At 42.8% G+C, this 23,469-nt stretch overlaps 1 protein-coding gene across 5 annotated transcripts in view; it reads right to left on the reverse strand.

Annotated features, from left to right (window-relative positions):
* KLHL32 (kelch like family member 32) overlaps positions 1-22,797 on the reverse strand; it is a 221,254-nt gene extending 198,457 nt beyond the window's left edge. For 4 of the 5 annotated variants that reach the window (XM_070796050.1, XM_070796051.1, XM_070796048.1 and 1 more), the window contains exon 1: positions 22,431-22,797. The gene's annotated coding sequence lies outside the window, so the exon portion shown is untranslated. Of the gene's footprint in view, positions 1-20,649; positions 20,810-22,430 lie in introns of all 5 variants that reach the window. The other variant, XM_070796049.1, reaches the window with a different exon arrangement.
* Between the last annotated feature and the right edge of the window lie 672 nt (positions 22,798-23,469).

The following is a 23,469-nucleotide window of genomic DNA, read 5'->3' on the forward strand; positions in this document are numbered from 1 at the left end:
AGTGTTACACAATCATGAACAAATCTTACCTTCTAACTTAACCTCACAATGTATTATCTGTGTAACTTGGGCAAATCAATTAGCCTTTCTTAGCCAACACTTACTTCTCCCTAAGACAGGGTAAAACAACTTCTTCCACAAATACTTTCACTGACATTAAGTGAAACGATGAGTCTGAACATACTTTCTACACATGGAAGTGCAATGTAAGCAAACAACCTCATCAAACTCACTCTAGCAGCTGTACTCATTCTGCAGCACATGGGGCATTTATCTGTCTCACAACAACCCGACAAAGAGAAGAAAACTGACTTGTTCACCCTAAACAGCATTCCTCCAGATCCTGTAACTCTATTTTGTAAAGAAGTTAAAAAAGACAACTGGTTAAACTCAAAGTTCATTACCTCCACAGAGCAATTTTAGCCAGACTATCTGAAAAAAACAAGAATGAAAACATTATATTATTGCCTGTCGCTGTCACGTTTTAGTCGCTAAGTCGTGTCCGACTCTTTTGTGACCCCCTGGACTGCAGCCTGCCAGGCTCCTCTGTCCATGGGATTCCCCAGGCAAGAATACTGGATGGGGCTACTATTTTCTTCTCCAGGGGATCTTCCTGACCCAGCGGTGAACCCTCATCTCCTGCATTTCAGGCGGATTCTTTACCACTGAGCCACCAGGGAAGCCCTTCTATTACTGCCTAGGCTACTCTATATAATGCCTTTTTTTCTGACACCTTGAATCACTGCTTGCCTCGTAGGTAACATTTTCAATTATTCAAGCACTAGTTACGATTGCTGGTGTCGGCATGATCAGTAATTACTGTCTTCATAATCACAGGCATCTGATTCCAGCTGCTCCCATCTTTGATATTACCATGAGAAACAGCCCGGAGGACAGGAGCTGACAGGCAAAGAATTCAGCCGGGGGTCAAGTTAATGCTGGTGGTGTATGAGCTTTCCATGAGCTACCAAAGCCAGAGAGACATGCTGAAAAGTGAGATCACAGATTGAGAAAGAATGAATGTCCCGAGGGTTCTGTACAAAATAAAATATTTTCTGAACATGAGAATAGCTTTTGAATCTAAATCTGAAGAAGCTGGCTAAATAACTCATACCTTCAACAACCTTGTTCTGGGTAATTATAAAAAGAATTCATCTGCATACTCATTCCCCTGCCAGATATGACTTTTCCCTTCCCCAGATGGCTGGGGTGAGTGTCTGTGCATATGGCAATGAAATAACAGCAGGAGCTCAAAGTCCTTAAAAAGAAGGGAAGGCTTACAAAATGTGTCCTGTGTGAGACACCAAAGGGACTATGAAACCGAAGAAGACCGGCCAATGAATGAAAAGTCTGGGAGACCTGTGTCCTGGCCCCAGCTCTGTCTCCCTTGGATAAGCCAGTTTGCTTCTCCGTGCTTCTGCTTTCTCATGTGGACAGTAGTGTGATTCAACTCAAATCAGTCTGGAGAGTTCTCTGTGGCCTATGTGAAATTATCCAATGTGAGGCTCAGCAAAAACAGGTAAAGCTGTGCCCCTCAATATCCACCAGGGCTATGTTCCAGCAGCCACTGCAGACACCAAAATCCACAGGTGCTCAAGTCCCTTGGTCAGTCCTCTGTGCATGTAGATCCCATGGACACAGAGGTCCAGCCATAGAAGACCATACCACCGCATGGATCCTGTGAGAACACCACCAAGAGACCCAGTGCTTCAGGAGCTCTCCCGCAAGTCCTTCTAACCCCTAGAATATGGACATCTGCATCTACTATAAATCAAATATAATTTTACAAAAAAAAATAGAATGAGAATGTGTGTGCATGGGTAAGGGATGCACAAGTGTGTTCAAATGTGTGTAAAGGTATGTAGATGTGTGTGTTGGTGGGTGGACAGGAGCACAGACAATCCACAGAGAACTCATATCTCTGTTCTTCCTGTCATTTCTCTGTTCTTCCTGTCTCTTTCCCCTCTAAATCGCTGGCACTGAGTGCTCATTTAATTTTTAAGCAAGGCACGTGGACAAGGAAGAGGTGAAACAGGTTGCCTACTTATTTCCCAGGCTAGCTCAGAAGCCAGTCTGCATTAAGAAGTGATTCTCACAGATGGGGGACAGTAGAGGATTAGTGATGGTGGTAGAGACTGAGGGAGGGTCATCAGAATCACCTGTGGAAAGGCTTTTTCAATCTATGCGTTTTCCTCTCTCTCCCCCTCCTTGAGATTCTCATATGACCCTAAAAGGATAGTCTTAACATATCCACACATACATACATACACACACTCATCACAGCTATAAGTTACTGCCACTTTTTTGCTAGGGGAATAAAAGATGAAGCATTTCACCACTAATGTCCTTTCCTGCTCTGACACTGTGGGACTTTGCTCCTGTCATTGATACACTTTCTAATTAAGGAAACACTCAAAATGACCAGAGAACAACAAGCTATGTGGCTTCACCACATAGCTATGTAGAAAACTGAGTGGCAAGTAGATGAGAACTAAAATAAGGAAAAATACCCTCTGGTAGAGCTAGTCAGGAGTGGGGTTTTCATGAAGGAAATAAGCATGGCACTAAACCTTGGTGCACAGATCTTAGAATGAGAGGGAGGTACAACCACGTTGAGCCAGGGGTCAGGCACACATGTTCAGGATCAAACACATGCAGGAGGGCACGAACGAGAAAGACAGCAAGGGGGGACAGCCACAGTGCTGGGAGTAGTGCCAGGGTGTGATGACCGGGATAAGCAGGGTCAGTTGACCTTGGGCTGCAAATGGCACAGTGCCAGAACTTAAGAGCAGCAACTGTGGAGTCATCACTGGCTCTAAAACAAGTGCATGCTAAGTGGCTTCAGTTGTGTCCAACTCTCTGAGACCCTGTGGACTAGCCCACCAGCCTCCTCTGTCCATGGAGATTCTCCAGGCAAGAATACTGGAATGGGCTGCCATGCCCTCCTCCAGACCCAGGGATCTTCCTGACCCAGGGATCAAACCCGTATCTCTTCTGTCTCAGGCTTTGGCAGGCGGGTTCTTTACCACTAGCGCCACCTGGGAAGCCCCTAAAGCAAGAGACTACTACAATGAAAGACGTGTCTGAGAAAGCACCTTCAGATCCTGGTGCCCAGGATGGTCACAGCAGAAGGTTCCAACCTGCGATACATGAACAGACTTTGAGAACGCGACAGCCCCTGCTGTTCTGTGCCACTCTTTTTCTGAAGCTGCAAGCATGCATGCATTTTGTACAGGAAAGAGGAATTTATAAAATTCTCAAAAAGGTATGTGACAACCACTTTCCCCATCCGACCCTCATCCCACCCACACACAACACAGGAAAACTGAGAATTCAGTAGCAGAAAGTGTTTGCCTATTTTCCTTGTGGGTGGGGGAGGTGCAGGTGGGAAAAGTGAAGGGTAAAACACAGAAGAACAGTGGCTGGTAGGCACCATCCCAGGTGATCCCTGCACAGCAGGGAACCCAGAAGGGAAAACTGAGAAGGCGCTTTTCCAGGCTCACTTTCAGGGAGGTGCTAATAAAGGTGCTTTCGTGGATTATGTGAAGGCAGCTCCAACAGCAGTCTTATCCTGAATTGTTTTACGATTACCCCCTCACATCAAACCTCTTTTGCATTATAAAACCAGTTTCTCAGAGCTAAAATTTCACATGTGTCTTAAGTCCTTCAGGAAACATTTAAGGAATGAGATCAAGTACAGTTAATTCTTAGTGGAGATACACACAGACTTCCAAAAAAAGGAAGAATCATATTTCTTAAGTCAAATATCAAAATCCGCATTTGACCACTTCCACTTATTCAGTAGGGACGTTTCTCAAAATATTAAAAAAACTAAGAGTCAATCAGGTTGAAAGAAGAAAGACATACCTTTTTCACTATATTTTCTACCAAAAGCAGTGTTGACTTTTCGGGTACTTCAGTTAAATTTAGTTTGCTATTGGAACATATGAATCATAAAAGCTGCACCTTTAAAATAAAAGAGTTTTCAGAAAAATTTATTTTTTGAAATTTCAACCTGGTAAGCAAACCTGTGAAAATTTGTTTGTAAAAGTACAAAGGAAAAAGCAACACCTGAGAAACTCTAATGAGCTACCAGTGACACTCTGAAGTAAATCCTGAGGTGTTAATTATCGCAGATTTCCAGGAGGCTTCTGGCCCTGTGCTGCTTTTGGTTGTGCATTTCATGTTTCTATTTTTGACTGTGCATTCCAGATCTTCTACTAAGCCTTCCATTCTCTGAATTCCTACAGTTTGTGCCTGTGTTAGGGATGCGTACATTAGGCCTAGATGACAGTTACACATGTTCTGTGGGTGCATCTTTCCTCTCTGCTGTTCTGTGAGTGCGTTCCGGACACAGACCACCTCTCACCCAGCTTTCATGAGAGTACCTAACAAAGGCTGCTGAATGAATAAGTAGACACTGTCTCAAGAGTAGGTATGAGCCTTGCTGCAAACTCTGGTGTGGGAGAAAATTAAGAGCTTAACCCTCTGTTTCCCACAACTCAATTTCCGTTCTACCCACTGGGAAGCTCTGCCTTCTTGGGGCTGCTCAGAGTTATGCTGTGGTTCCAGGATTTACATGGTGGCATCGTGATCTGGGCTGCCAGGTGCCTCTGGTCTCCAAGCCACCTCAGTACCTTAGCTGGACTGTCATTAAATCCAAATATCATTTTCAGTCCTTGACTTACTGGATATTGGTAGTATTCAAAGCAGATAAATGCTTTCTCCTTTTGAATCTTGCTACTTCCTTGGCTTCTATGATTCCATCCTCTTCTGGTTTTCCCTCTTCCTCTCTAGTTACACATTTTTCTTGCTCCACCCTCTCTACCTAATTATTACGTGCTGCAGTTCTATGAGGTTCAGAGTTCAATGGTCTACTTTACCTCTAGGCAATTCCAACCCCGATTAAAAACTGTATCAGAGTTTTCTATGATAACCAAACATACAATAACCTCCTATTTGACATCTTCAGTTGAATACATTAAGACAGCTCAAATTTAATAATGCCAAAAGCACATGTAATTTCCTTCACCCATCCCACCCGCCCCCTACCTCTTCTAGAACCCCTTTCTTGATGAGTTTTACCAACATACACCCAACTGCACCACCATCCAGCTGTATGGATTAGTTTCACCACCATGCAAATGGTGCCTGCACCCACAGAGCTCTATGGAATATCACCACCTCCAGAGACCCAGGACTCAGCAGGGTTCTCATTCTCAATATCCGATCCAGCACCAAGACCTGAAAAGTCTACCTTTCCACAGCCCTTAAATGGCCTTCTCTCTTCCTCACCACCTCCTTTCACAAGCTACTACAATCCTCTCTGACCTGAACCAGAGCAACAGACAGTAACACCTTCCTATAGTGATACATGCTCTCCTCCAGTCAGAAGCCACTGTTAGCCTTCCAGGTGCTGTCACTCCTTGACTAAAACCCCTCCTCAGTGGCTTTCACCGTTTTTAGACTAAAGACCCAGGTGCGGTGGGTCCTGCACTCCCCACCCTCGAGCAGCACCTCCCTGCTCCCTCTCCCTGGCTCCCAGCATCCCACTGCACTCCACTGTCACTGCTTTCCCCCTTAACACTGCCCTGGGCCTCTGCACATGAATTTTTCTCTTTATCTTAAGCATTCTCCACCCTCTGGCTTTCACTTCACTATCTCATCACATCCTTCAGACCCCCAACCCTACCTTCTCAGGGAAAGCCTCCTCACCACCACTTCAGAGCAGGTCAAAAGTTTTTTTACACTTTTCCCAACACCACGAGCCTCAGCATTTATTTCTATTGTGATTTTACCCTTATTTGTGAAATCGTCTGAGGAATGCCCCTCAATTCCACCAGAGTGTCAGCTCCAAGACGATGAAGCTATGATCTGTTTTCCTCACCACTGAATCAGCAGAACTTGGCACAGAGCCTGACATCGAACAGATGCCCCATAACTATGTGCCGAATGAGCATTCTTGACGGAACAGAATAATATTAATGAGAAAACTCGCGAAGCTTTCATAAGCAAAAACATCAGTGGCAGCATATTTAATAAGTGACAACAACACGGGATCTTTTATACTTTTCATCCTGAGAGTACTAGGGTCATACAAGCACAACCAGGTGTGGCCCAGGAATCACAGCTTTAGACCCCGAATACTGGAAAACAGAGGTGATAGTCAAAACACAATTGCTGACATTCTCATTACCCCCACACCCAGGGAGAGGTGATAACAGGAAGAAAGACTGCTCTCTCCAATAACAGGGGAGCAACCTTAGCTCCCAGGCCCTCCTGCCTCTGCTTAAGAATAATCATAGAAGTAGATCTACTGAGCGAAAATAAATTTACTGAGTGCTTACTTCCTTGCTGAACAAGGATAACATATATACATTATTGCATCTGATCCACATAATTATACCGCAGAGTAGGGATAACTGTCTCCAGAGCAGAAATGAGGATACTCAGGTTCAAAGAGATAAATAACTTTCCCAAGACCAAACAACTGGTAAAAGAATGAACCAGGTTTCCACGTACGAGCTGTCCGCCTCTAAAGCCATCCTGTGGATGCACCACCTCACCGCTGCTGATAGACAAAATACGAAAGGCAGCTACAAGCAGCCAGAGCCCCCCTTGCTGTGGATGAGGGAAGTGGCTGGGGACACTGTAGTCCAAAGACAGTTTTAATATCACCAGTCATCACAAAGGGCCAGAACAGCTGAAATCAGTAAGAGCACGGAGAAGCTGGGGTGTACTTGAGAAGGCTGGATCCCAGAAGAAAAAGTCTCCACTGTGGACCCCAGTCCCACCCAGTACCCTCCAGCAGGGAACAACAATGAACACAGAACAGAGAAACAGAGCCAAGGACTGTTCCTGATGCTGGAGGGCCTCAGCCAGACACGCGTTGTTTTGTTTCCACTATGGAATTAATCCTGTAATTTCTCTTCACCACACTAGTGGCCCGAGAAACCCCTGATTAATTTTTTTTTTTTTAAGTGCACATAAAGCAAGTCCGGAAGAGTTGTTTTGAGAATACTCAACGTAAGGAACTATAATAGAGAGAAATTACTGGATTCCTTTAAATAGCCAATTCCCAGAAGCTTTAAAGATTTTTGTTGTTGTTTTTATTAAATCACATGTTACTCGACAACGAGGCTTAGGAATCAGACAATTAGAGGTTGAAGAGAAATCAGTACCTCCTGAAAGGCTGTTTACTTACAAAATCTCAGAAAGGGATATGGTTCACACTGGGAAGAATTAGAAGGCAGGTGGGGAAATGCCTTTTGAGACTAATTTAGTCTTAGAGAGTCGCAGGAGGTTTTTAGAAAAAAGAATGAGATAAAGAAAGCCAAGTTTCCAAAGATATCGATCTGACAGAGTCCACAGGAAGGGATGGAAGAAAAAAGAAAGCAGCGCAGAGACCAGTATGAAGCTATAGTGCTGAGGACCTGAATCAGAAAAGTGGCCCGAAGAACAGAGGGGAGAGGAGGGCACAGGAGCCGGCGGGAAGGAGAAACTGAGAGGCTTGGGGACTGCATACCGAGATGACAGCCTAGTTAGCCACAGATAAGATCAGACACACTTGAATAGGGTAATAATTGAATTTTACATAAACATCCACCTCCTCTAACCCACACTTTCTGAGCACTGGTGATACCAAGTCAGAGAAGCTGGAGATTCAAATGTCCAGAAAGCTACATTTATTGATAGAGATTAGAGGTTACCTAGGGTGGACGGGGAGTGGAAATAACTCTGAAGGGGCACAAGGCAGCTTTGGGCGTTGATAGAAATGTTCTAGAAGTGGGCTGAGGTGACAGCTGCACAATTCTATACACATTGACTAAAAACTATTGAACTGTACACTTACAATCTGTAAATTAACCCTCCATAAATCTGGTCTTTAAAGTGATGAGAGCTGTGGAAAGGGGACAGTAATACAGGGTAAGGAGAACTGAGAATGAAGAGGGGGGTGAGGATAGTTTATATTTTCAGTAGGTGATGGCAGTGGGCCTCAGTGAGAAGGTGACATTTGAGCCAAGACCTGAAGGAGGTAAGGGAGGGTGTCTGGGGACAAGCAGGAAGAGGAGCAGTCCAGGCACAGGAAACCTGGGACGGTGTGTGCAGGTTCTAAAGAAGAAAAGGAGGCCAGCGAGACCAGGGCAGAAGTGGGCAGGAAACAGTAGAAGATGAAGAGAGGGGACAGGAGGGGAAAGATGGTGTGGACTGTGTTGCTTCCTGGGATGAAATCTATTGGAGGTTTGAGCAAAAGAGGAAGGTGATCTAACTCTGGTTTTAGAAGGATCACCCTGGCTGTGGTATTGGAAACAGTCTATAAGAGGCAAGGGTTTCCCAGGTGGCACTAGTGATAAAGACCTAGCCTGCCAATGCAGCACACACAGATATGGGCGTTTGATCCCTGGGTGGGAAAGATGTCTGGAGGAGGAGCCTGGCGGGCTACAGTCCATGGGGTCGCAAAGAGTTGGACACGACTGAGCAACTAACACTACAAGAGGCAAAGGAGACCCCCTGAGAATCTGTTACAGTAGTTTAAGCATCAGCTGGCGCTGACTGGGGCAATGGTGGGAGCAGGAATATGGTGAGAAACCGTCAGATTTTGGGTGCATTTTGAAGGTAAAACCAACAGAATCTCCTGACTGCCTAGATGTGAGTTGTTCGAGAAAGCAGTAAGGCTGACTCCACAAGGCTCTGCGCCTGAGTAAAGATGGGGAAGCTCTGGAGGAGGCAGGTTTGGAGGAAAAAAAACAAAAAAGCATGTACTGGGAAGTTTGCTACTAAAATATATTATATATGCCAAGGGCAAAACACATAATTTTTGTAACTTTCTCTTAAAGGTCAATTTCATTACAGGGTTTCCTTCCAACATATTCATCAGTTGGGGTATTCTAGAGAATGAATTGGCCACGCAAAATTTAGAAATGTCTATTTAAAATCCTGATTCTTGGCCTTCTTTTTATCCTTAGGACTGTTGAACAGCTTATTTTCTTATAACTCCTTAATTATACTTCTAATCACATCAGACCTACCCTGCCTGGAAAGGTCCTGCTGTTGGTCCAAGTCAACCAACAAAAAAGAGCAGTGACACCAATGAGAGTCACTCATCCCTCAGTGATTCTTAATAGAGCTGTTGAGCTGAGAAAAGGCCCTATCAATGAATTTTGAGATATATTAATGAGCTTTAACTCCTATAAAAATATCAACTTTAGAGCAAAATCCATGAAGCATCACAAAGAAGTGCTGAAAATCAAGGTCAGTCTCTCCTGTAGTTATTTCTCCTTACAAGAAAGCTTCCCTAGTGGCCCAGATGATAAAGACTGTTCCTATAATGCAGGAGACCAGGGTCCGATCTACGGGTCGGGAAGATCCCCTGGAGAAGGGAATGGCAACCCACTCCAGTATTCTTGCCTGGAGAATCCCATAGACAGAGGAGCCTAACAGGCTCCAGTCTATGGGGTCACAAAAGTCAGACACAACTTAGCAACTAAACCACCAAACCACCAGAAGAAAGCCACCATAAGGAGATGAAAGTAGAAAACATTAAAGTCCTCACTGCGGATTTAAATAACACCTACTTTCATTTCACGATGTAAAACACAAATTTTTCTTTCTTGCACCTCTAAATTTCTGTGTGTGTATTTGGTTCCCTCAATTTATTCTACACATTTGGCCACCGGACTTCTCCGTGTGATTATTATCATTAATAAATGAGTTAGAAATACACAGTAGACTCAGCAGCTGTGCCCAAGGCCATTACTTCCTCTAATTTGGCACAGATGGCCAAAAAGATACTTTTGGCAGAACAGCCGAGTGCTAACCACCTAATGAAGCTGCAGCCTTAAAAACCAATTGATGGTAAATACAATTGTATAGTTAACTTCGCCCTTATCTGTCTCTCCTGTCCTTGACACAAAAGGCAGAAGAAAGCATATACCCTAAATCCAATTTGGTAAAGCTCTAAACATGCCATTTCATCTCATTTTCCAGGGAGGAAAAGGTAACTCAACAAAACAATTCCAGTTCTAAAATGGTCATTCTTTAGGTCAAAAGACTATTTCTTCAACTCAAAAATAATCTTGCAAAAGAGATTAAGCTGGTTTGTACCTAACTCAATAACAGAGAAACCATCACAACAGTCATAATAATGATTAGAATGATCACAGACAAATAAATATAAGTATGATCTGCCCTTCTTTCATATACTCATATGCCTTAAAATGACTTCTCTTATATTTACAAATAGGCAACATCCTCACCATTCATAACTCTTCTCTCTTTTCTCTGATCAAAATCATGTATAATTTCATAAATATCTCATAACAAGGCCTCCTTTTCTCCTTTTATATATGCTGGTGCTTAACAGTTGCATGTCTCCTCAAAATGCCTAATATTCAAGTATTTTGATGCTTTAAGATGATGATAATTAAGACAGTCATGAAATTTCCCTTAGACATAAAAAATCCACACACACAGTCACACTGTTTCAGCCAGTTTCTAAGAACAGAATTTTAAATTTAAAAACCTATATTTAAAAAAAAAAAACAAACCCTGAAAAACACCTTCTAAACTGTCCCTAAAACAAAGAGCAAACAACAATTCAAAATAATGGTTTCTCTGCTCCCAAAATCCTGATGTAAAGATCTACACTATTCTGCCACAGTTCACTACTTTTAATCAATGACTCATAGGATTTCATCCCCTGTGGAAATTGTATTCTCCATTTGGCTTATATAATGTCATGTAATCACTATCAATGCTCTAAATCTAAAAAGGTATAAAATAAAAAGCATCTCATTTCATCTTGTGCAGAAATGTCTGGTGTGATCCCTCAAAAGGGAAGAGTGTTAGTCACTTAGTCGTGTCCAACTCTTCGTGACCCCAAGGATTGAAGCCCCCCAGGCTCCTCTGCCCATGGGATTCTCCAGACGAGAATACAGTGGGTTGCCATTCCCTTTTTCAGGGGATCTTCCCAACCCAGGGATCAAACCCAGGTCTCAAAAATCTGTCTGCAATGCAGCAGACCCAGGTTTGATCCCTGGATTGGGAAGATCCCCTGGAGAAGGGAATGGCAACCCACTCCAGTATTTATGCCTGGAGAAGCCCATGGACAGAAGAGCCTGGCAGGCTACAGTCCATGCAGTCACGAAGGGTAGGACAGGACTAAGCGACTAAACACACACAAAGAAATGTCCATTTTTAAACCAATCAAACTACTTCATTGTTGGGTAATATTACAATGAGGATATTTACAAAGATGTTCTCTGTAATAATTCACCTGATTTAGTTGTACACAAATCTGAGTTTGCTGCTAAGTCACTTCAGTCGTGTCAGACTCTGTGTGACCCCATAGACGGCAGCCTACCAGGCTCCCCCGTCCCTGGGATTCTCCAGGCAAGAACACTGGAGTGGGTTGCCATTTCCTTCTCCAATGCATGAAAGTGAAAAGTCAAAGTGAAGTCACTCAGTCGTGTCCGACTCTAGCAACCCCATGGACTGCAGCCTTCCATGCTCCTCTGTCCATGGGATTTTCCAGGCAAAAGTACTGCAGTGGGGTGCCATTGCCTTCTCCGAAATCTGAGTTTAAAATCCTAAATTCTGTTTCAGCAGTGGAGATATTAATCACACATAACCACTCTCATCCAGGGCACTTGTTTAGTAAAGCACTGCCTGCAACGTTTAAATGCCGATTGAGTATCCAGAGAGCATTGTGACTCAGGACTTATTTGCTGTGTTATTTTTTGTTAAATGTGAATGAAAAGAAAACCGAGGCCCAGAGCCAGGGGGCCCGGTGGGTCCTTGGGAGCCAGGAACAGGAGCAGAGTGTGACCAGGTCCCTGTGCTTTTGACCTGCAGCTCTGGGATTAGGCCCACCATGAGAATCACTCAGGAAAGGTGTCCTAATACACTGAGCCTAAGCAACCAACATAGCTTACAATACAAAAAAATATAGAGATTCCAGGAATCTGTATTTTTAAAACAACTTCAGGTCCTTCTGAGGATCAGCCTCGTTGCAACATTAGGGCTGGACTTACTTACAGAACAGTGATCAAGTATGATTTTCTAAAGCAAGGTTCCAGAACAACCAAACAAGCCAATAATACAGCTCTCTTTTTTTTTTTTTTTTTATAAACAGAGCTTTTAAAAAACATATCCAATTTTGTTCTCATGATTCTATTATCCCAGTTTATAAAGAAGGAGACTCGGGCACAGAGCTCCCCTGGCAGAGCTGGAAACAAGAACACTCTGACTCCGAGGGCCTCTGCCCTCCTGATCCACCTCACTATGCCTCACCTCATGTACAGAAATATGATCAGTGAAGGATTTTCGTTCTGCCCTGGGACCCAAGCAACCACAGGTAAAAGCAGCCTCAAGAAGAGGCCTTGTCAATACTGGCACTGCCCTCAGAAAGCCTGGGAGCTGGCCTGGGAGGGAAATATGGCTGATTCTTGTGAGATTCTCTTTCCTGGCTAAGATACTGATATGTGCTTTGCCACCATTTAGAAAGGCCAACCATGAGGTTCCAGACAAGAAGAGAAGAGAACTAAAAGAGTTCTTGAGTCAGTGATATCTGGGCTTCTTAAATATCTTGGTCCTCATTGGTTACTGTCCAACCCTCTTAATGGGCTCATTTAATGCTGAGATACAAGAGGTCCTCTTTCATCCTTGCCTCTGTCTCTTCATCAATCAACACATAAATACACAAAAGGAACAGTATACCAATAGCTGCAGATTGAGGCACTGCAAGTTTGCACATGAGCAAAGAATGACAGCAACAAAATTCTGAAGCAATCACAGAATATTGATGTTTTCCAAAATGGGGGCAACATAGAGGAAGTAGAAGAACTCTAAGAATACAGTGCCTGAAAAGAAGAACACAGTAAGCAAGGCACATATTGAGGAGATCTGGGAATTTCATGCCCCATTAGGTCCAAGGGCAAAGTATGTCCTCATTTACAAAAGCAATACATACCGCTGATGCTACTATGTAGCTGAACCATGTACTGACTCCTCTTGTCCCAATTCCATGCTTACCAGACATTCAGCCACAAAGAGAGATGGTGCTGGTCAAAGAGTTCCACCCACATCTACAAACCCCTTGGCAGTTACATGCATTAAAAATATTCCATTTTAAAGCAATTAATAATATGCAATGACTATAATTTACAGACTTCTGGAGAGCAATATTGATAGAACAACATGAAACAGAAATCAGAAGTTGACAACTCTGTGAAATATAACAAGTTAAGAAAATTTTAACCATAAAACCCTATGGATGACACATTCACAAATTATAGAGTTTCAGTAAAAAGTGAAGTTAAATGCTGTGTAGAAAGGCCTAAGGACTGTGCATGAGTTTCTCAAATGATATTTGGTCAATTGGGAAGCCCTATCTCTAGATGCTATGAAATACCTTCAGGAAATGATAAACAGCTTTGACCTAAAGCTAAAGACGATAAGCTGTGCCCAAATTAAATCAGACTGTAGTTAATGTTTCCATAGAAGGAAAAACCAAAACTTTCATTCCATAATTCTTTAGGCTCTGTATTCTTTAAAAAAAAAAATCAGCCATATCAGCTCAAAGATATCAGTCTGAGAAAGACTAGTGAATCTTTGCTGTTGAGGGGTTACTGGGTTACATCTACACTACTGCCTATCACAAAAACAGCATCTTTTTTTTTTTTTTAAGTCTCTTTCAGGGAATGTCAGACAGAACAGATGAGGATGCAAGTCAATGAGAGACTCTATCAAAATAAATCTCTTCCATTTGGATATCTACCTCAATTATGAACATGAATCTCTAAAATAATAACCACAGCTGTCACTTGGGAAGTGGTTGAGAATATGCTCATATTTAAAGGCTCTTTTTCCTTAGCAGTATGATTTTAGAACTTTGTTAGTATCTGAATTGGATGCAAACACAAGATCTGGTACTGATATCATCTTGGCTACCATATTTTTCATCCTGGAATTCACACCTCACTGTAATTAATATCTACTACATACTGAATCTTTTTAAAAATTTTACTATATTCTCTTCTGGCTTCTTAGAGAGTAAAGAAATAGGTAAAGGATATTCTGTCTTTGACAAACGATCACAAATTCAGCATGAACAAATTCCCTAAGCCCTTATTTTAGGTATCTAAATTGATGCTACTTACTATTAAATATATATTTGAATTATTAAATTGCAACACATTTAAAGAAACACCGAAATACATACACATATACATGCATATATGTATGAGTTTCTTAAATGTGCATGTTTCTCAAATGACACATGTAGCACAAGAAACAGTCTTTTCTGTAAATGAAATGCTCTATAATTCACTGTATGATAAAAACAGAACTTAGCTTGGTATTTTGTTGTTCAGTCGCTAAGTCATAACTGACTCTTTGCGACCCCATGGACTGCAGCACACCAGGCTTCCGTGCCACTGACTATCTCCCAAAGTTTGCTCCAATTCATGTCCACTGAATCCATGGGGTGTATAGTTTCCTAAAATTACTGCTCATGCTACCATTCTATAAATATTTTTTGTTATTAATACTACAAAAGTCACCAGTATGGTAGGCTGCCAGTAGCCCCCACTGCTTCCTGAGTTACCTCAGGCCTGTGAGCTGGGGGATAACCTTGAAAGAATTCAGGACACACTAACCTCATCTGTCCTTCTAGGTTGTCAGAGAATCTAATGATATCCAAAAAAAGAGGAAGATCACTCTGCCATTTGTGAAGATGAGGACTTGCTTGGCAGGGGCAAGGGAGAGGGGACAAAAAATGGTACAGAGGAAAAAGGAAAAAAAAAAAAAAAGATTTAACTTTTAGAAAGTATTCTCTTCAGGAAGACTTTAATCCTATCTGACTTGAAAGTGAATTTGAGGAGTTTTTTTCTTTGAGCCTGGGGCGCTCTTGACCTTTTCATAAAATTTACATAATTCAGCATGAAGGGAAACCCCAGGTTGAATAGAAAGATGTTGGCAGCAAGAACTTGACCTCACAGAAATGGTAAGAGGTCTGTACCCACCAGATACTAGGTGCTGCTTTTACTAATCCACAGGGGACACAAGAGGCAGCTTTGTGCTTCCACAGAGGGGGTCCCCTGAAGAGATCCTAAAATAAAGTCCCAGTGAGTTGCCTCTGTGGGGAAAACTGACGCTCCCTCTTTTTCCCTGTGGCTCCAGGAACAGCGGAAAAGAGAGGGGAGGCTTGCCAAAGCCTCTGACAGACATAACCCCAACACCTAAGCAATCCACTGCTCACTCAAACTCTCTTAAGGCTGATGGACCAGATTAAGACATTTTATATACTGTGAAAGTCACTCAGCAGTGTCTAACTCTTTGCGACCCCATGGACTATAGTCCATGGAATTCTCCAGGCCAGAATACTGGAGTGGGTAGCCTATTTCTTCTCCAGTGGATCTTCCCAACTCAGGGATCGAACCAAGGTCTCCTGCATTGCAGACAGATTCTTTACCAACTGAGCTATCAGGGAAGCCTTTTATATACTAACAGAATATAAAATTTAAGTGAATTCTACCCTCGTGTTGAGGAAAGAAAAGGTAGGCAGCGAAGGGGAGGCAAAGGGAAGGAATTAGTGAGTACTGAGATTTTATTATGCACCAGGCATTGTGCTAGATGTTTACTACACATATCTTATTTAGTCTCAGAATAGTCTGGTCATCAGCATAATAGAGTTCCCATTTTACAGATGAGGAAAATAAGATTGAGGGGAGATAGATATGTAGCTCGATCCCAGAGCCAGTACCAAGATCACAGAGCCAAGAAGTGTCAGGTTGACCATTTGAATCCAGGCTCCAAGGCTGTGTCACGCTACTTTGTACAGACAATGCACAAGAACTGGAAGAACTAAAATTTATAAATAATAAGATTTCTAAATAATGATTTACAATGAGGCACCAGAACTCACGTCATAAAAACAATTGCAAAATGCCTCCTCCACTGCTCTTGGCATCTGTCCCATTAGCAGTGACTGTGTTCCCACTGAAGCAATCATCCGGGATGGGACTACTTACTCGAACAATATCCTGTAAACCAGACAGGCTGTGCTGGGGAGTAGAGGGATTATAGGAAAGTCCTGCTTCTAAGTAACTGGAACTAGCTCATCTGGCATAGAAAGCAGAATATATTATACCTCAAATAAACATGTAGAAGTAAGTCAAGAGTCGATGAAAACTGCCAAAGATTTTCCTTCTTCATTTAAAAATCATCTTATCAGTCAGTAATTCCAACCCTGCAAAACGTCGTTAGGCGAATTCACAGCTTTCCACGCTTTCACCATATGCAGAACTAATCTGACTCCAAGTCAGGTTTGCAAAACTGTTATTTTTTTATACATAGTTCTTTTTAAAATCTTACCGAGATTTACAGCACCATATGTCTAAATCAAGTTAAGCTAAATGCATTAATGCATCACAATGTGCATATGAAACAAGACAAAAGAAAGACAAAGAGAGCTGAGTGCTTCTTCTACCTCCTAGGTAAAGATCTTGGCAAGTAGGGTATGAGCATGAAGGACTCCATCAGAAGGACAGAACCAGGAAATACATGAACAAAATTAATTTCAACTATTAATTCCCAATAAGAGGGTGTTCTGGGATAAATTCTCAAGTTCTAGTCTCCAAACTGGAAGAAATTCTCAGATAACACAAATCAGATATAGAAGGAGGGAAGCGGGTGTAATGCACTGCCTGACACAGAGACAGAATCAGGTCTGTCTCCACTGTCACCAAAAGCTCCATTTAATAAGAGGGAAGGGGATTCTCCTGGTGCCAAGGCAGGGGATGTGGGTTTGGTTCCTGGTCCCAGAAGATATCACATGCCACGGTGCAGCTAAGCTGGTGTGTGCCACAACTACTGAGTCAGCACTCTACTGAAGCCTGAAGGAAGGGCTCCTAACATCACCTGTTCATAATATTTTCCATTACTTGCCAAATATATCTGTGAAGAGCAAATCATCACATTGGCTTATATTGTACTTGACTGGAATTAAAATCCCTCCAACTTCAAAGTGAACTCCTGACAAGCCAAATGTCCTCAGCGCTAGACTCTAGCTGGCTATGTCATGTTTTCTCTTTGATTTCACCCTGTTACTTTGTGCCCATCATTCTAACAGGAGTTCTCCCACCCAGTCATTCCAGATCTAGTACTTGAATTCGAATCTAACTTTCCCTTGTCACATTTTTTTTCATACTTCAGTCAAGTAACAAAAAGTTGAACCAAGCAGGATCAAGAACAGAGTACATTTATCTGTCACTAAAGGCTTCTCTCTGAGTGTGAGTACAGATTTCCAAACAGCTAACACACCATACATTTCTCCTCACTTTTCTCCTCACTTATCCCACAGATATGAAATGAGACTTCATAAAAGATGTACCTAACATTAAAATCTCTATTTGCAAGAGTCTTTCTAATCTTTAAGCCTATGATGTTTATATTGATATTTACACTAATAAATGCCTTTTCTCATCTAATTTTCACAATCTCTTTCCCATTTTTAAAAATTCAAATATTTGTTCATTCTAATTTCATTCATATAAAATATCTATAACTTTGCCAACAAAGGTCCATCTAGTCAAAGCTATGTTTTTTCCAGTAGTCATGTATGGATGTGAGAATTGGACCATAAAGAAGGCTGAGCATCAAAGAATTGATGCTTTTGAACTGTGGTGTTGGAGAAGACTCTTGAAGAGTTCCGTGGACTGCAAGAAGATCAAACCAGTCAATCCTAAAGGAAATCAGCCCTGAATATTCATTGGAAGGACTGATGCTGAAGATGAAGCTCCAATACTTTGGCCATCCGATGCAAAGAGATGACTCATTAGAAAAGACCCTGATGCTGGGAAAGATTGAAGACAGGAAGGGAAGGGGATGACAGAGGACAAGACGGTTGGATGGCATCACTGACTCAATGGACATGAGTTTGAGCAAGCTCTGGGAGATGGTGAAGGACAGGGAAGCCTGGCGTGCTGCAGTCCATGAGGTTACAAAGAGCTGGACATGACTGAGTGACTGAACAACAAAATATTTATAAATGTTCCTTTCCATAGAAAAGTGATAATATGAGAGGAAATTATGTGCCAGATGTTGGATGTTAAGAATGCAGGAAATTATGTGCCAGATGTTGGATGTTAAGAATGCAGGAAATTATGTGCCAGATGTTGGATGTTAAGAATGCAGACACACCATTGTAGTTAACCAGTATTTGCCATGTACCAGACTCTGTATAGAGATCATGATACTTGGTTCATCCTTTGCCTTAGGTTCACTCTTTTTGAACAATCAGTACTATACTCTCTGGATTCTCTCTATGTCTACAACTACCCTCTTGGTCTTATTCACCGACTCGATTTCCCCCACACCCTCTCTATATCCCCAGTTCTTCTTGCTGCATTCCATTTGGAGACAATATCTCTGCCTACATCTTGCATCATCCCTTCAGCTACAATGATGAGCTCATCAATATCAAACATCATGTACATTATCCTCTCAATGCACAATTCCAAATGACTGTCTGGCAGAACCTTCCATCTTTCGACAGCTAAAGGGATCTTCATTTACTATAATCAGACCCACAAAGCCATCAAGGTCTGGCACTAATTCTCCTACACAGGACTTACCTGACCTCCAGAATCAGAAGTTTTAAGATTTTTCTCGTATCTGTGTTTCTGTGGAATTCTGTATCTCTGTCATAGCATTTAACACACAACTGCCTCAGAACCAACATTATGTGCATATCTATAACACCCATCAGGAAACTGGCAGAGAAGTGAGGGTGTCAAGTGAGGAGTGTTGTTGAGGTTTAGGGTTTTCTTTCATTGGTCCAATTTAACTTCAAATAATCTTGTTCAATGGTCAAACAGAAATAACATGCTCATTTTATAGGGATGTTATGAAGACAACATGGAAAGCAGTTTGCATGTAGAAGGGGCTGGAAAAGTAAAAGCTTCCAGGAACAATATGCTTGTTTGCTTTGAATCTTTATCTCCCAGCCAGGACTTTGTTTTATTAGTACTGACTAATATCTGCCTGACTCTTTACTCCATGTGCAACACACTTTCAAGAACTGAAAACTGAAATTCACTTATTTATCACTAAAGCCTCCTTCAAGAGAGTAATTTTAGAATGACAGAACTATCAGAAGCTACTGTCCAAATGCTGGCTTTTTCTTTTTTAATGAGACCTTATTTGGATCCACAAAAGAAATGATGGAAATAAAATACCACTCCTTTCTGACCACCAGGTCTGCCTTGATGAAGTCTACGGACATCTCTGTAATTTTGGTAGACATATGAGAAAGTGGCAGCCTCTCAAAAATACTGGCTTCATTATAAGATTAATTAAGGAGTAAACAGCATTTTCTCTGCCAGGGTCCTAAAATCAAATGTCTCTTTGAGTTTCCATTTACATTTGTTCCTTTGGAATCTTGCAATATTTTGTGGTAGGTTTTAGCTAACTAGTAACGTAAATCCTTCAGAGAAGGCAATGGCACCCCACTCCAGTACTCTTGCCTGGCAAATCACACGGACGGAGGAGTCTGGTGGGCTGCAGTCCGTGGGGTCGCTAGAGTCGGACACGACTGAGCGACTTCACTTTGACTTTTCACTTTCATGTATTGGAGAAGGAAATGGCAACCCACTCCAGTGTTCTTGCTTGGAGAATCCCAGGGACAGGGAAGCCTGGTGGGCTGCCGTCTATGGGGTCGCACAGAGTCGGACACGACTGAAGTGACTTACCAGCAGCAACGTAAATCCTTAAAAGGAACTTTTCACTGAAAGGTTCAGGATGCTCTTTTTTTCTGTTCAAGTTTTCATTCTACCTCTTCCTACAACAACAAGTAACCAACCGACTTGTTCTGTATGCAGAATAAATTAAATTAGGAGCATGAAACATTTTAAACTATAAATGATTTTGTTTCACCAGATTCAAAAATTCTTCCTCCGGAGCACTGCATGCTCTTTCACTTTCTCTGAGGTATAAGAAAGAGACCAAGGAATCCTCAGAAACAAACTTGGACCTGTTTATTGGATGTTGAGCAATTTTGCTAGAGATTTTAGTATCAAAATCAAGAAACTCTTAATCACTCTCATAATAATGGATGTATTTGTTTACAGTATTCTATTATAGAAAAACAGTTTTAAATTGAATGAGACTTCAGTAGTTATGGACAGCAAACCAGTAGGCTCCAGACCACTTGTGGCCCAGATATATTTTTAAAGCAGTCCTTACAGTTTTTTAAATTAAGTGTTAGTCACTCAGTCGTGTCCGACTTTTTGCAACCAGGCTCCTCTGTCCCTGAAGTTCTCCAGGCAAGAATACTGGAGTGAGTTGCCATTTCCTTATCCAGGGGATCTTCCCAACCCAGGAATCCAACCCAGGTCTCCTGCATTACAGGCAGATTCTTTACTGTCTAAGCCACCAGGGAAGCCCTTTTAAATTAAAGATACTTCAAAAAAAAAAAAAAAAAAGCTGGAAGTTACTTTTTTTCTTGAAAAAACAAGAACGTTTTAGAGCCAGGGTGGCAACCAGCAACAGGCCAGTAAGAGCTGCCCCATTTAGAGGGGCACATAAGGTTCCAGAGGTCACAGTCCACACCCCCCTCACACACGTGCCCCCTCCTTGGCCTTACCTTACCTGTTAGACACCTGCACACACTGGACAAGCAGAGCACAGAATTTTCTTAAAGGCAAAGAGCCTGGATCCAAAAAGGGCTTTCCCATTCACTAGCTCTGTGACCTTCAGCAAGCTCTGAGTCTAGGTCCCTCAGCTTTAAATCGAAGATAATTCCGTGACCCTACAAGGTTGTCATGGGGATTAAAATAGAAATGCACAAAAATACTCTGTAATCTGGAATTGTAAAATGTTTGTCATCATTATTCATTTCTTACTCCCTGTCAGTTGCACAAATCCCCTCTACCCACCTCAGTTATTACTGCTTTCCTTCTTTCTCTTATTATTACACTGTATGACACAGCTTAAAATCTAAATAAAAATAATCTGATGCATTTCCTGGCCTCATTTAATTGGAGAGAGAAAAGATGAACAAATATCAAAGGAAAACAAAATGAACTGTTGAATGCCAGTGGTTATTTCTGTTTGTAATGAAGGCATGAAATTAGTGCAGAGTTTAACTACTGTACTGCTGATCTCTCCGAGTGCTGTGTTATAAGTTCACATTAGGCTCCTGAGACCTCAAGGTAAAACTCACAGCCCAGTTATTAGGGGTTCCTGTGAGACAAACCTCTTCACTGGGCCTCACGCAGTGCTCCAGGAAAGGATCCAGTCCATCACGAAAAAACCCAAAAGTATCTTCAAAGCTTTTCTGGGCTTCTTTCCTCTCTACATGTTAATATAAGCTCTAAAACCTTAGAATCTGGTGTATTAAGCCAGGGCACACATTTTATATCTATATCTATACATACAGATGTATGTCAGAAGCCAATAAGAGGAGATATATGTATACACATAGCTGATGCACTTTGCTGTGTAGCAGAAACAACACTGCAAAGCAACTATACTCCAACAAAAAAGGCTACTGCTAATCACCAAAAGAAAAATAATAAGAGACTTGAAAGAAAACAGAATCTTCTCAGAAAAAGGGCAGAGGAGCAGAAAACTGTACTTAAAGAGTAATACCATAAATACAGAAATGTTAGCAAAGATGTATGTTATGAACGCTATCTCCCTACATTAAGAATTCACATACGCATTCCTGTTCTGGTCATTTTACGACAGAAGATCATCCTTGTGTGAGGAATCACAATTAATTCATTTACTGCTTTTTAATGTTAAGACAATCACACAATCACGCTTGAGTGAACTGCAACATATAATGGGAGAAGGGATTCTAATTGGAATCAGCTTTCTTTATAAAATGGGAGTAATTTATGATTTAAGACACAATCCGCTGAAAAATCACTCTGACGAATCCTTTTTAAAGCACTTCATACAGGGCAATTACCGCTTTTCTTGAAGTTGAATGAACCCTTCGCTTGAATACAGATTAACGAGTGTCAAATTACCACATGGTCCTCAGTGTACGTTTTGTTTTTTGAAAAAAATCAAAGTAAATAACAGCATTATTTAAGAAACCAGTTCTTTCAACAGACGCCCCAAGACTGATGTTTAAGCAAGTCTCCTTGGCAACCAAGGAGCCAAGTACATCTTGGGCCAGGAGGAAGGGGAAAAGGGACAGCAACTCTAAGGGGTGGGTAGAATAAGTAACCGGGAGTAGTAACTGCTCCCGCTAGACGACGCTGCTAGAAGCTGCACGGGCTGCAAAGCCCCTGAAATTTCAACTCTGATCTCGCCCCCACTGGCTCACAAGCAGACTCCCACCCTCTCCCACCGGTTTGAAGAACCAACTCCGAACAGGTAACGAGGAGAGAGGGTGAGCTGTCTGCGGGGTTACGTACCCGAGGCGGCAGCGCAGGCACCTGGCTCTCGTTGATACACAATGGTCGTACTTCGCCCCACGATGCCCGATGCCGAGGTTAAGAGAAACCGCAGTAGCTTCTCTCTGCCGGTTTGGGGATGCAGTTGTGAAGAACGAGCGCGTTAGCGTGTGTGTGCGCGTATGTGTATCCGTGAACGTGTGTGCGAGCGTGTGTATGTGTGTCTGCGCGCTCCCCGACTCTCCCGCAGGGAAACGGTGTTTCCTAGTAAATAAAAGCAGCAGCCAGCCCTACGGGTGGCGCGTCCGGCTAGCTCTGCGCTAGGCGACAGCGTCAGGTTGGGAACTCACCCCCGCGGACCCGCGCGGCTCAGACTGCGAAGCTGCTCCTCCCCCTCGCGCCTCCGGCGAGTCAGCGCGCACGCTCGCCCCGCCCCCCGGCGAGCACGCGCGCCCCACCCCCAGCATCCCGAGGCGCGCAAGCCGCGCACCCCCGTCCCCTGCCTAAGGAGAGCCAGCGCGCGCCCGCTCTCTCCGGAAGTCTACCTCCCCTGTGCTGCACCTTTCTTGCTTTTTGGCACCTGCGCTGCCCACTGCTGGGTCGCTTGGACCGCCTGCCGTTTCAGCAGCGTTGCCTCCTGCGACGACCGAGACACCGGGAGCCAGCCTGCCTGCTCCCAGACTGCCTCCCAGGGCTAGAGAGCGACCTACCGGAGCAAATGGCCGTGACCCCAACTTGCAGTAGCCGCGAGCTCTGGTCCTCTGCTTCCCTCCCCCCGACCCAACTAACTTGTAAAGTTCAAATTTCCCCTTTTCCTAGTGGCCGCTTTGCAGGACCTATATCTCGGCCTTCCTTAGAATAATACACTTTATGGTACTGTTGAAAAGGGCTTTCAAGTAACCTTAAGAAATGACAGGGGATCCCAGGGTTGGATGGAAGCCTATTTGGTTGCAGCTAACCCAGCATCAAACCTGTAAACAGACAGCATCCCCAGAATACCACCATTAACTTCTGCGGCCTGGCCCACTCTGGTGTCACTTGTGGGTGATTCATGTCATTT

Source organism: Bos indicus, chromosome 9 (genome assembly GCF_029378745.1).
Source record: "Bos indicus isolate NIAB-ARS_2022 breed Sahiwal x Tharparkar chromosome 9, NIAB-ARS_B.indTharparkar_mat_pri_1.0, whole genome shotgun sequence".
Classification (NCBI taxonomy): Eukaryota; Metazoa; Chordata; class Mammalia; order Artiodactyla; family Bovidae; genus Bos; species Bos indicus.